Source organism: Microtus pennsylvanicus, chromosome 6, assembly GCF_037038515.1.
Source record: "Microtus pennsylvanicus isolate mMicPen1 chromosome 6, mMicPen1.hap1, whole genome shotgun sequence".
Taxonomy (NCBI): Eukaryota; Metazoa; Chordata; class Mammalia; order Rodentia; family Cricetidae; genus Microtus; species Microtus pennsylvanicus.
The window spans coordinates 117389069-117398769 of record NC_134584.1 but is presented as its reverse complement, the minus strand read 5'-3'; the positions used below and the strand labels follow the sequence as shown (position 1 = coordinate 117398769).

Here is a 9701-nt window from a genome sequence, read left to right as displayed (position 1 = left end):
TAGAATTCGGAGTTACCTGAACATTCTCTAACCCAGTGTGATATATCTGTGGTCATTCCCAGTGTATCTCTTTGTGTAAGTTTCTTAATGACTGCATTAAATATCACATTTGCCCAAATCACTTCTCATAGTCACGTGGTGATGACATTCATTAGCTCAAGAGTCACAAAGAAACAATTCCCCTTACAAACACCATTACTAAACTCACCTCCTTACAACATTAATCTTTCTTCTACATACACCGAAGACCATAATCAACAATGGTTGTTGCCTCAGGCACCAGACATTATGAGAAAATTAGGCTCAGTAAGAGAACACTTTTATGTTACTCACTTTTTATTCTTCTTATGTTTCTTACATTTTGGTCTTCGTTCTTTTTTCTCTTACAATGTTCTGATACATCTTTTATGTTCTCTTCCTGCCTTGGAGAATTCTCTTCAGTCACTCTTTTAGGGTAGATATACTGGTGGCAAAGACTCTTTGCTCTCCTTAATCCTAAAACATCTTGATTCCTCTTATTTTTAAAGGGTATTTTTAGTGGACATAGATTTCTGAGTTGATAAATCTCTTCTTTAGCCATTAGAAAAGTACTGTACATTCCTTCTTGGGGTCCATGACTGCTGATAAGGAACTAGCTGTCGTTTAAATTGTTTTCCAACTCAAAGTGGAGGTAAGATAAACTTTTTCCTCTGGCTCTTTCTAAGGATGTTTCTCAGTCTTTGGTGTTCAAAGTCTGGTGGTGAGTGGTTTGCATGGTCTCTATAGGACTATACTGTGTTGTCTTGCTGAACTTCATCATTATGAGGGTCAGAACTTGAAAACTGTGAGAGATTCTCAGCCATTTGAAATGCTTTCTTTCTCTTCCCCTGATCTATGGCTGTGGTGTGTTCTCTTATTGGCAGGGGGGACTTTGAGGTCCACTTCCTCCTCTGGGCTCTTTGAACTCTGTGGTCATCCAGACTAACTCGTTTTTACTGTTCTGTCCCCAAATTCACCGATGCTTCCTTCTTCCCAGTCTGCTGTTGAGTGTGCCTATTTTGAAATTCCAGTTAATGATGCAGTGACCATGCTTCCATTTGATTTTTTCTTTCTCCTTCCATTGTTTTTCTCCTGAGACTTTCTGTACATCTGATGAAACTTTTTCATTCATTTTTCCCAGCTTGTCCCTGATTGCTCAATGAAGCATTTTCTTCTTCTTTCCAAATCCATGGATTCCCCCATTCACAATACAGACTAGACACAATGGCCTGGACACAACGGCCTGGGCTTAGGCAAACAGGGGGTGGGTTTACTCTGCCTCCTTTCTATGTAGAGTCAGCATAAGAACACAGTCTGTGGTGACATGAGGAGAGCTCCCTAAAGCACTGCCAAACTCCTCAGATAACTCCAATAGCTGTGCCATCTGGGTGTTGATTTCTGTTTATGTTCTTTTCTTGTACTAGTTGAAAATGTCATGGTTCTTGATATGATGGGTGACTTTCATAGTCTCTTAAACACTTTCCCTCCTATACATTGAGATTTAGGTACTTAATCTCTTGCCTCAGCAAGCACTGTGCATGCCACACTGATACCATGCCACTGTAATGATCAAACAGGTAAAAGTCCAAGTTCTTGCTCTGTCTTTGGAGATAAGGATGCCTGGTTACTGACAGACGGTGAGACTTCGGGCTCACCACTACGCCTCTGACTTAGTTAGGATTGCTATTGCTCTGATGAAACACCACGACCAAAGCAACTTAAGGATGCAAAGGTTTATTCACCTTATACTTCCACATCACAGTTCTTCATCAGAGAAAGTCAGGGGAGGAACCTGGAGACAGGAGCTAAAAAAGAAGCCATGGAGGGTTCAGCTCACTGGCTTGCTCCTCATGGCTTGCCCAGCCTGCTTTCTTATAGAACCCAGGGCCACCAGCCCAGGGATGACACTACCCACAATGGGCTGGGTCCTCCTCCATCAACTACTAATTAAGAAAATGCCCTACAGGCTCTCCTGAAGCCTGATCTTATGGAGGCATTATCTCATTTGAGGCTCCCTCCTTTCTGATGACTCTAGCTTGTGTCAAGCTGACATAAAAGTAGCCATCACAATGGAAACCTTGTCAGCTTGACACACAAACACATCTCTTTTCAATTAGAACCATTCCTTTCTCATTTATCCTCAAATGGCACACTTATATTAATATCACAGTATCAAACATAACTTGGAAAGTTCCAGTCCTTACAAATCCAAGCACATTAAAACTTTAATCTCCTGGAAAAAAAATCCATTCTCTTTAAAAATCTAAAATCTCTTTTAAAAGTTCAAAGCTTTTCAGCTGTAGACTCTGTAAAAATCATAATTAAATACCTTCTCACTTCAAGAGGGAAGGACCAGGGCACAGACACAATCCAAACAAAGCAAAACCAAGCTCCTATTATATAAGTAACCCAATGTCCAATGTCTGGGATTCACTCACAACCTTCGGGGCTCCTCCAAAGGGCTTGGGTCACCCCTCCAACTCTACCCTCTGCAGCATACACAGCTTGACTTCAAGGTCAGACAGGCTCATCTCTGTCACCGCTACTATTCCTTGTGGTCCTCACATGGTACGGACATCTACAAAATGCTGGGGTCTTCTACTGCAGCTTGGCTGCACTTTCACCCGTAGCCTGTCATAGACTCCCTTCATGGTGCCAACCCTCAACTTCTCTGCATGACCCCTTCAGTGCTGGGCCCTCAAATGCTACTGAGGCTACACCTTCACCAACGGCCTCTCCTGATCTCTCACAGTGCCAAACCTCAGCTGCTGTCCACGACCCCTTCGTGCCTTCAAAACCACTATCACCTGGGTGAGTCTTACACTAGCATGTTCAGCTGCCAGTGCAAGGTACAACCTTGGCTGCCTCTGTAACACAGCTTCATGTGTTGACTCCAAGGAAACACTTCCCAGAAGATTTCACCTCGACAGTACTAGTCTCTTCTTAACCACTGCTAAATTTCTCAGCTCCAGGTAACTGGCATCCAGTATCCCAGTAAGACAAAGGTCTTATTTTCATACTTCTGGTCTCTTGTTAATCACGGCCAATTCTTCAGTTCCACCTGACCAGACACCACAGAGTTATCACACAGAAGGCCCTGGTAGAGTCTTTGCTTCCCTCTGAGATGTCACAAGCCAGGCCTCCATTGTCTGTTTTACTCCCAGTCTTCCAGGATCCTATGGAACCACGCACTGACCTGTCAACACTCAAGGGCTTTTATAGTTCCAGTTCTCAAGTCCTTCCACAGTCCTCCCCAAAACAGCACGGCCCGGTCTGTCTCAATAATATTCCACCATCCTGGTGCCAATTTTGTGATGACACACCCTCAGCCAAACCAGCTTTGGAATGAAAGGGTTTATTGACTTACACTTCACATCACAGTTCACCCTCAAAGGAAGTCAGGACAGGGACTCAAGCAAGGCAGGAACCTGGAGGCAGGAGCTGATGCAGAGGCCATGGAGAAAAGCTATTTACTGGCTTGCTCCTCGTGGCTTGCTTAGCCGGCTTTCTTAGAGAACCCAGGACCACCCAGCCCAGAGATGGCACCTCCTGTGATGGGCTGGACATCCCTCATCAATCACTAATTAAGAAAATGCCCTGAAGGTTTGCCTACACCCTATCTTTGGAGGCATTTTCTCAGTTGAGACTCCCTCCTTCTTGAGGACTCTGGCTTGTGTCAAGCCGTCAGAAAACTAGAACATGCAGTGTCCACTGCTACGACTCTGACCCAGGTGGGGCACCGAATCTCATTCACTTTGGCAATATACTATGTGTATTAATTATGTTTCCCGTTGCTATGAGTAAATACTGGACAAGCAACTACTGAGAGGAAAAGGGTTGTGTAGGCTCGCAATTTGAAGGGGTACTGTCCATCACGACGGGGAAGCATGGTCTGTTGTGACTCTAGGAGCTTGAGAAGTCTCCCTCACTCCTCAGCAAACCAGGAAGTAGAAAAAAGGGGAAAGCTGGTAGTAAGCTGACCTCCTTTCCCCCCTGTCTTCAGCTTAGAACTGCAGTCCTTGGAATCAGGGTGGCTCACATTCAGGCTGGGTCTCTGCCCTTCTCAATCAAACCACTCTGAAAATGGCTTCATGGACATACCCCGTCAAGAACCCAAGGACGATCGATCAACCATTACACTGTACAGAGACCCAATATTTTCAATGCAATTAAAAAGCGAATTCCAAGAATTATCCTGGAAACCCAGCAGTGGTTTCCATTCAAACTGCAACAACAGAAAGGTCTTCCGTCTGCACTCAGACCTGGAATTCTGACCTGCTCCAGACCCCCTTCACGTCTGTGCTGCTCGGGCAGGTGCTCCTTCTCTGTGGCGCCCTGACAGATCGTGAGAAGCGGCAGCACACCTGGAGGACTTGCCCTAGTCGGGGCAATGCACCCCCGAGACTAGGAAGCCGGTCTGTTGATACACAAGGCCCCCAAATGGACACCAATCAATTAGACACCTTAATGTGGTGACTCGCCTATAGAATGCTCCACAGGTGGCTGTCATTTGAAGCACTCACAAATAGCAGAAAATCCATTCCCAAGCTCGGGGCCTGCTGAGCCTCTGTGGCTTCCAGCAGCTTGGCCTGTACTTGAAGGAAGGTGTTGGTGGCAGCTGTGACATTTCGCATCTAGAAAGGGCTTTAGCAGAAGCAAGGAGGTGGACACCGATCATGTGAGACTCCAGCAACACTGGAGGACTGTGTGGCCTCAAAGGCTGCCCCCCCACCCCGACACACACTCTACCTCAGAGGTTAAGTCCCTTACCTTGCTCTTCTCTCTTCTTTCCACACTCTCTGGAAGAAAACTGCTCATCTCATAGGCTCACTCGGCAGTCACAGATCAAGCTTCTACGCAGCATGGCAATGCCCTAGGCACACACGCTAAGTCCGTCAAACACGAACCATCGATCGAGTTGGAGACAGATTTGTCCAGGACAAGCACATGACACCACACCCCTATGCCATGCTCCACCCACAACAGGCATCGCTAATCAATAGTGCCACAATGCACCACTGGTTGGATTTGGCTTCGGGTTCCTTCTTAGCACACTTTCCCCGGACTCACTACCAACTGATGACGGGTACCCACAAGAGGGAATGCCTTTAACGTCTGTCCGAGTTTGAGCTGTGCTCTCTGCTCCAGCTCTGCTAGCTAGATCCCCTGGAAAGCGCAGGAAGAATAAAGAGCACCCACGTTCCCCAGAGCTGATGCCCGTCTTCCCCGAATACCGGTGGCAGGTGGGTGCAGCAGATACATGTTTTATGTGAAGTCTCCATATAAACCGGCACTTCAGAGTCCCTGAACCAGAATGTCTATGGTGCAAAACTGTCCTTGATTCCACCAACGTTTTACCAGGCGCCAAACCCCAAACTGGAGAACAGAGCTGACATTTTAACGAGTGATTTTCATTTTTGTAAAATAAGGTTTAGAAGTTGTGTAAATGCACAGCTGCAGGCTTCCTCGGGGGAGCCTGGCTCCGCTTCAGGCTCCGAGAACCCAGCGATGACACAGCAAGAGGGAAATGAGCAGGCAGACACATCTCACGTGTTTCTCTTCCTTCCGTCCTGGGTGGGCACACTGGGAGGTGTGAGCCACGGACGAGTGCCAATAATCCTAGCACTTGCTTTATCGTGGGGGGGAGGGGGCTAGAATTTCCTCTGAAGACCCGTGGTCTAAAGGCATGGTCCTCCCAGGGATGTTCAAGGGGAACTTGTAAGAAGTGGAGCCTCATAGAAGCAAATTGGGTCATTTGGAGTCATGTCCTCAAAAGCGATATTCTGCCACCATGTGCCCAATAACACCGGGCCACCACGGACCCAGACCAACAACACCAAGTGGCCAAGAGCTCAAAGGCATCTGAAATCATCAACTAAAACAACCAGTTCTTAGTTTTTTGTTTGTTTGGTTTTTTGGGGTTTTTTGTTTGTTGGTTGGTTTTGTTTTTGAGACAGGGTTTCTCTGTAGCTTTGGAGCCTGTCCTGGAACTAGCTCTTGTAGGCCAGGTTGACCTCAAACTCACAGAGATACACCTGCCTCTCCCTCCCTAGTGCTGGGATTGAAGGCGTGTGCCGCCACCACCCAGCCCAGTTCTTGGTTTTTAAGTGAATGTGTTGGGTGTTTGGTCACAGCAGCAGAAAACTGCCCAACACAACCTCAATCCACCTTTGAGGTCTACTTACATGGACTGAAACTCATAATTTCTGAACTTTCAGTGCACGAATACTTGGTTCCCTGTTGGTGACTGTATTAGGAGGTGTGGCCTTGCTGGAGGAGGGGTGTCACTGAGGGTGGACTTTGAGGTTTCCAGAGTCTCCCCGGCTCTCTCTGTAAGCTGCCGTGGCTCACGACTTAAGCTCAGCCCCTGTTTCAGCACACTGGCCATCTGCCCACTGCCAAGCTCCCCACTACGATGGTCAGAGACTCACGCTCCAAAACTGGAAGCCACTCCACAGTAAAATGCTTCTGTAGGTTGCCTTGGCCATGGTGTCTCTTCAGCAATAGAAGGGTCGCTAAAACAGCCCCCAATCCCTTATTGCAGCGCTAGGTTGACACAGGGCTGTGGCAAATGCCAGCTCAGAAGCTCTTTGTGGACTATGGGTGACTTCAGCTTGACCCTCCCCTCTCCTTCCTCCTCCCTCCATCGAAGCTTCCCCCATTCCCTTCCTTTCTTCTTTCTTTCCTACTTCCCTTTCACTCTTCCTCCTTTCCTCCCATCCTCACTTCCTTTTTCTTTCCCTTCCTCCTTTCTTTACATTTCCATTTCGCTCTCCCTTCCATTTCTTCCCTCCCCCATTCCTTCTTCCCCCTCCTTCCTTTCTCTATCCATTCACACATTTCAGTGGCACCCATGGCCATATATCTATTTACTCTGAATTGTAGCTAATTCAAATTCGTTAGTCTGAGATGGAGTGTGGGGACCTCCACCTGCCAGAGTACATGACCCTGGTGGTTCGTCTTGGCATCTCTGATAGAAGTCTGGGATATCTTGCTTCTCCTTTAAAGGAAAAGCTTGGTGCTTGTGCTGTGTATGCAGGCCTGATCAGCAAATGGAAGTGTGTCTAAAAACATAGCAACCCCACAGAGCAGTGTTATATGCCCCCACCCTGATAAGGTACCTGTGACTGGATGGTGCCAAATGAGAGGCTTTGAGAAGGAGAGACAGCCCTTTTCCGTGAGCTGCAGTGGCACTTTGAGGACAGAATTCGTGGCTGTGATGGGTGCTGCACAAGGCCTGGATCAGGCCAAGACAAAACGGGTCCACCACATAGCCAGGGCCTTTCCATAGTTTCTGATTTGTTCGCCAGGAAAGAGTCCCACTTTGGAGTCTTTACAGCTGGAAACCCTACAGGCAGTGTCCAAAATATGGCACCCCCACTGGAAGGCAGGGACAGCTGGCCCTCACCAATAGGTTCGGTTCCATGGTCATTGGTGATCCATTACCTGGATGCAAAGGATTAATGGAAAGACAGAAGCAACCCACTAAAACTCCTGCAAAGGACCCATCGGATTGGAGTAACACGTGCCTGAAACCATGGTGGACACCCGGGAAGCACGAGATCATTAATCATTTAATGGAATCAAAACTACCCATTAAGGAAGGAAGAAAAAATCAGGCGCAGAGCTCTGTGAGAGAGATTTCCACCATATGCGGTGTTGCTGGGGTCAAAGCAGCAACTTCCAGAGCAGAAAGAGCTAGTGCAGTCCACGCACACAAGAGCCAAGGGGAGGGTCTAGATGCGAAACCCATCTCCTTCCTCCTCCAGCCTCCATCTCCTTCCTCCTCCAGCCTCCATCTCCCCGACCCCTCTGTCACACACACTCGTCTTCCCAAAGGTTTCAGTTTAGCCTGAGATGGACACCTGGGGTGGGGAGGGAGGGAGTCTTGTGGGTCTTTCCATGCAGACATCCGCACACATGAGCCTGCCGCTCCTAGGCTGCCCTCCCTGGCTGAGCAGGGCCTCCTCCCCCATGGTGTTGCTCTCGCTCTGCCAGCTGCGCAGAGCAGACTCTCACAGTCTAATGAGTGTGTTCACCTGGCTGGGCTGTTGTGTGTTGTGCTTAATTTCTCATTAAATCTTTCGGTAGCGTATTGCCACATTCATTGTTTTGAAAATGAAAGGGATTCTAATAAGTCTCAAACGTCCCTTCATGCATGAGCGTTTTTTCCAGTAAACGGGCTTAGCAAATGTCCATTACTTAGCGGCTTCATTCCGCGTTCTGCTTGCGTGGGCCATTTTATTTTTATCGTATCATCTGGCACACAACGTGGGTTTGTGTTTCTGTTTCCTCTAAGCGCCAAGTCTGCAGGTTTCTTCCTCTCTGACGGGTCACGTGAAATGGCTAAAAGTTGACAGCTGCCATTTATGCCAGAGGAGCCTTGGAAATGGACACACAAAAGTCATAGTGTGTGAGTGTCAGAGCTGGGTGTGTGCTGAGCCACGTAGACTGTGAGGTAATTTATGTTGGCATAGAGTCCTCTCTCGTCTTCTTAGCTAGTGATTTCCTATACTAACAGAGTCAGGGCGGGAGGATGGCTCCATTGGTAAAGCGCTGGTTTCCAAACATGAGGACCCGAGATCAGTGCCCAGAACCCAAATAGAAAAGCCAGGTGTGGTCCATGCTTCTAATCTCAGCCCCGGGGGAGGATAATCGGGCAGATTTTTAGGGCTCAATGGCCAGTCAGCCTAATCCATTTGTGAGTTCCAGGCCAGAGAGGGAATGTACCTCACAAAAATAAGGTAACCAGCACCTGAAAAATGATGTCCAAGTTCATCTGAGATCTGCATGCACAGACACCTTCACACACACACACACACACACACACACACATACAAACTTACACACAATATAGCTATACACATGAACAAATAACTACACATACACCTACATATACAATGCACACATCTACCTAGACACATACCTAAACACACACAAATCTACACACACATAGCTACAAACTGATATCTACACACATATAAAACCACATATACCTATACACACACATCTACACAGACATATCTGAACATGTAAACACATAACTGCAAACACAAATGTATACGCACACATATCTACATACACACACCTATATATACACCTTTACATACCTACATAGACATATATCCACACATATACAAACCTATACATACATATCTATATACACACATATATCTACAAACACCTACATACACAAGTACCTATACACATACAAACCTACGCATACATAGTTACAAACACATATCTACATACATACAAACCTGCACACGCAAACACACATACCACTACACACACAAACCTACACAGACGTACCCACACACACATACCTAAACACGTAAACACATAACTACACACACAAATCTACACACACATATACCTACATACACATATATCTACACACATACAAACCTATACATGCATAACTACAAACATACACATACTTACATAAACACACATAACTACACACACACCTATACACACACTAACTATACACACACATACACACACTCCTAATAGAAAATGGCAAAAGTAATAGATCAATTTATAAACACCAAAAGGAGACTCTCCAGCTCCTTTGTTGTTTGTTTTCAGAAGGCATTTGATTTTCATGTTTAGCTTGGTTCCCTTTCTCTGTTTCTGCTTTAAGTGTTCTGTGCCGTCTTTCTGTAGAAGGGCAGTAAGAA

General features: G+C 46.6%; 1 non-coding gene across 1 annotated transcript; it reads right to left on the bottom strand.

Moving 5' to 3' along the window:
• Window positions 1-1207: 1207 nt before the first annotated feature.
• LOC142853222 (small nucleolar RNA SNORA51) lies at window positions 1208-1353 on the bottom strand. Its single transcript, XR_012911140.1, has one exon. It is a non-coding gene; the product is annotated as a small nucleolar RNA SNORA51 (small nucleolar RNA).
• Window positions 1354-9701: the final 8348 nt, after the last annotated feature.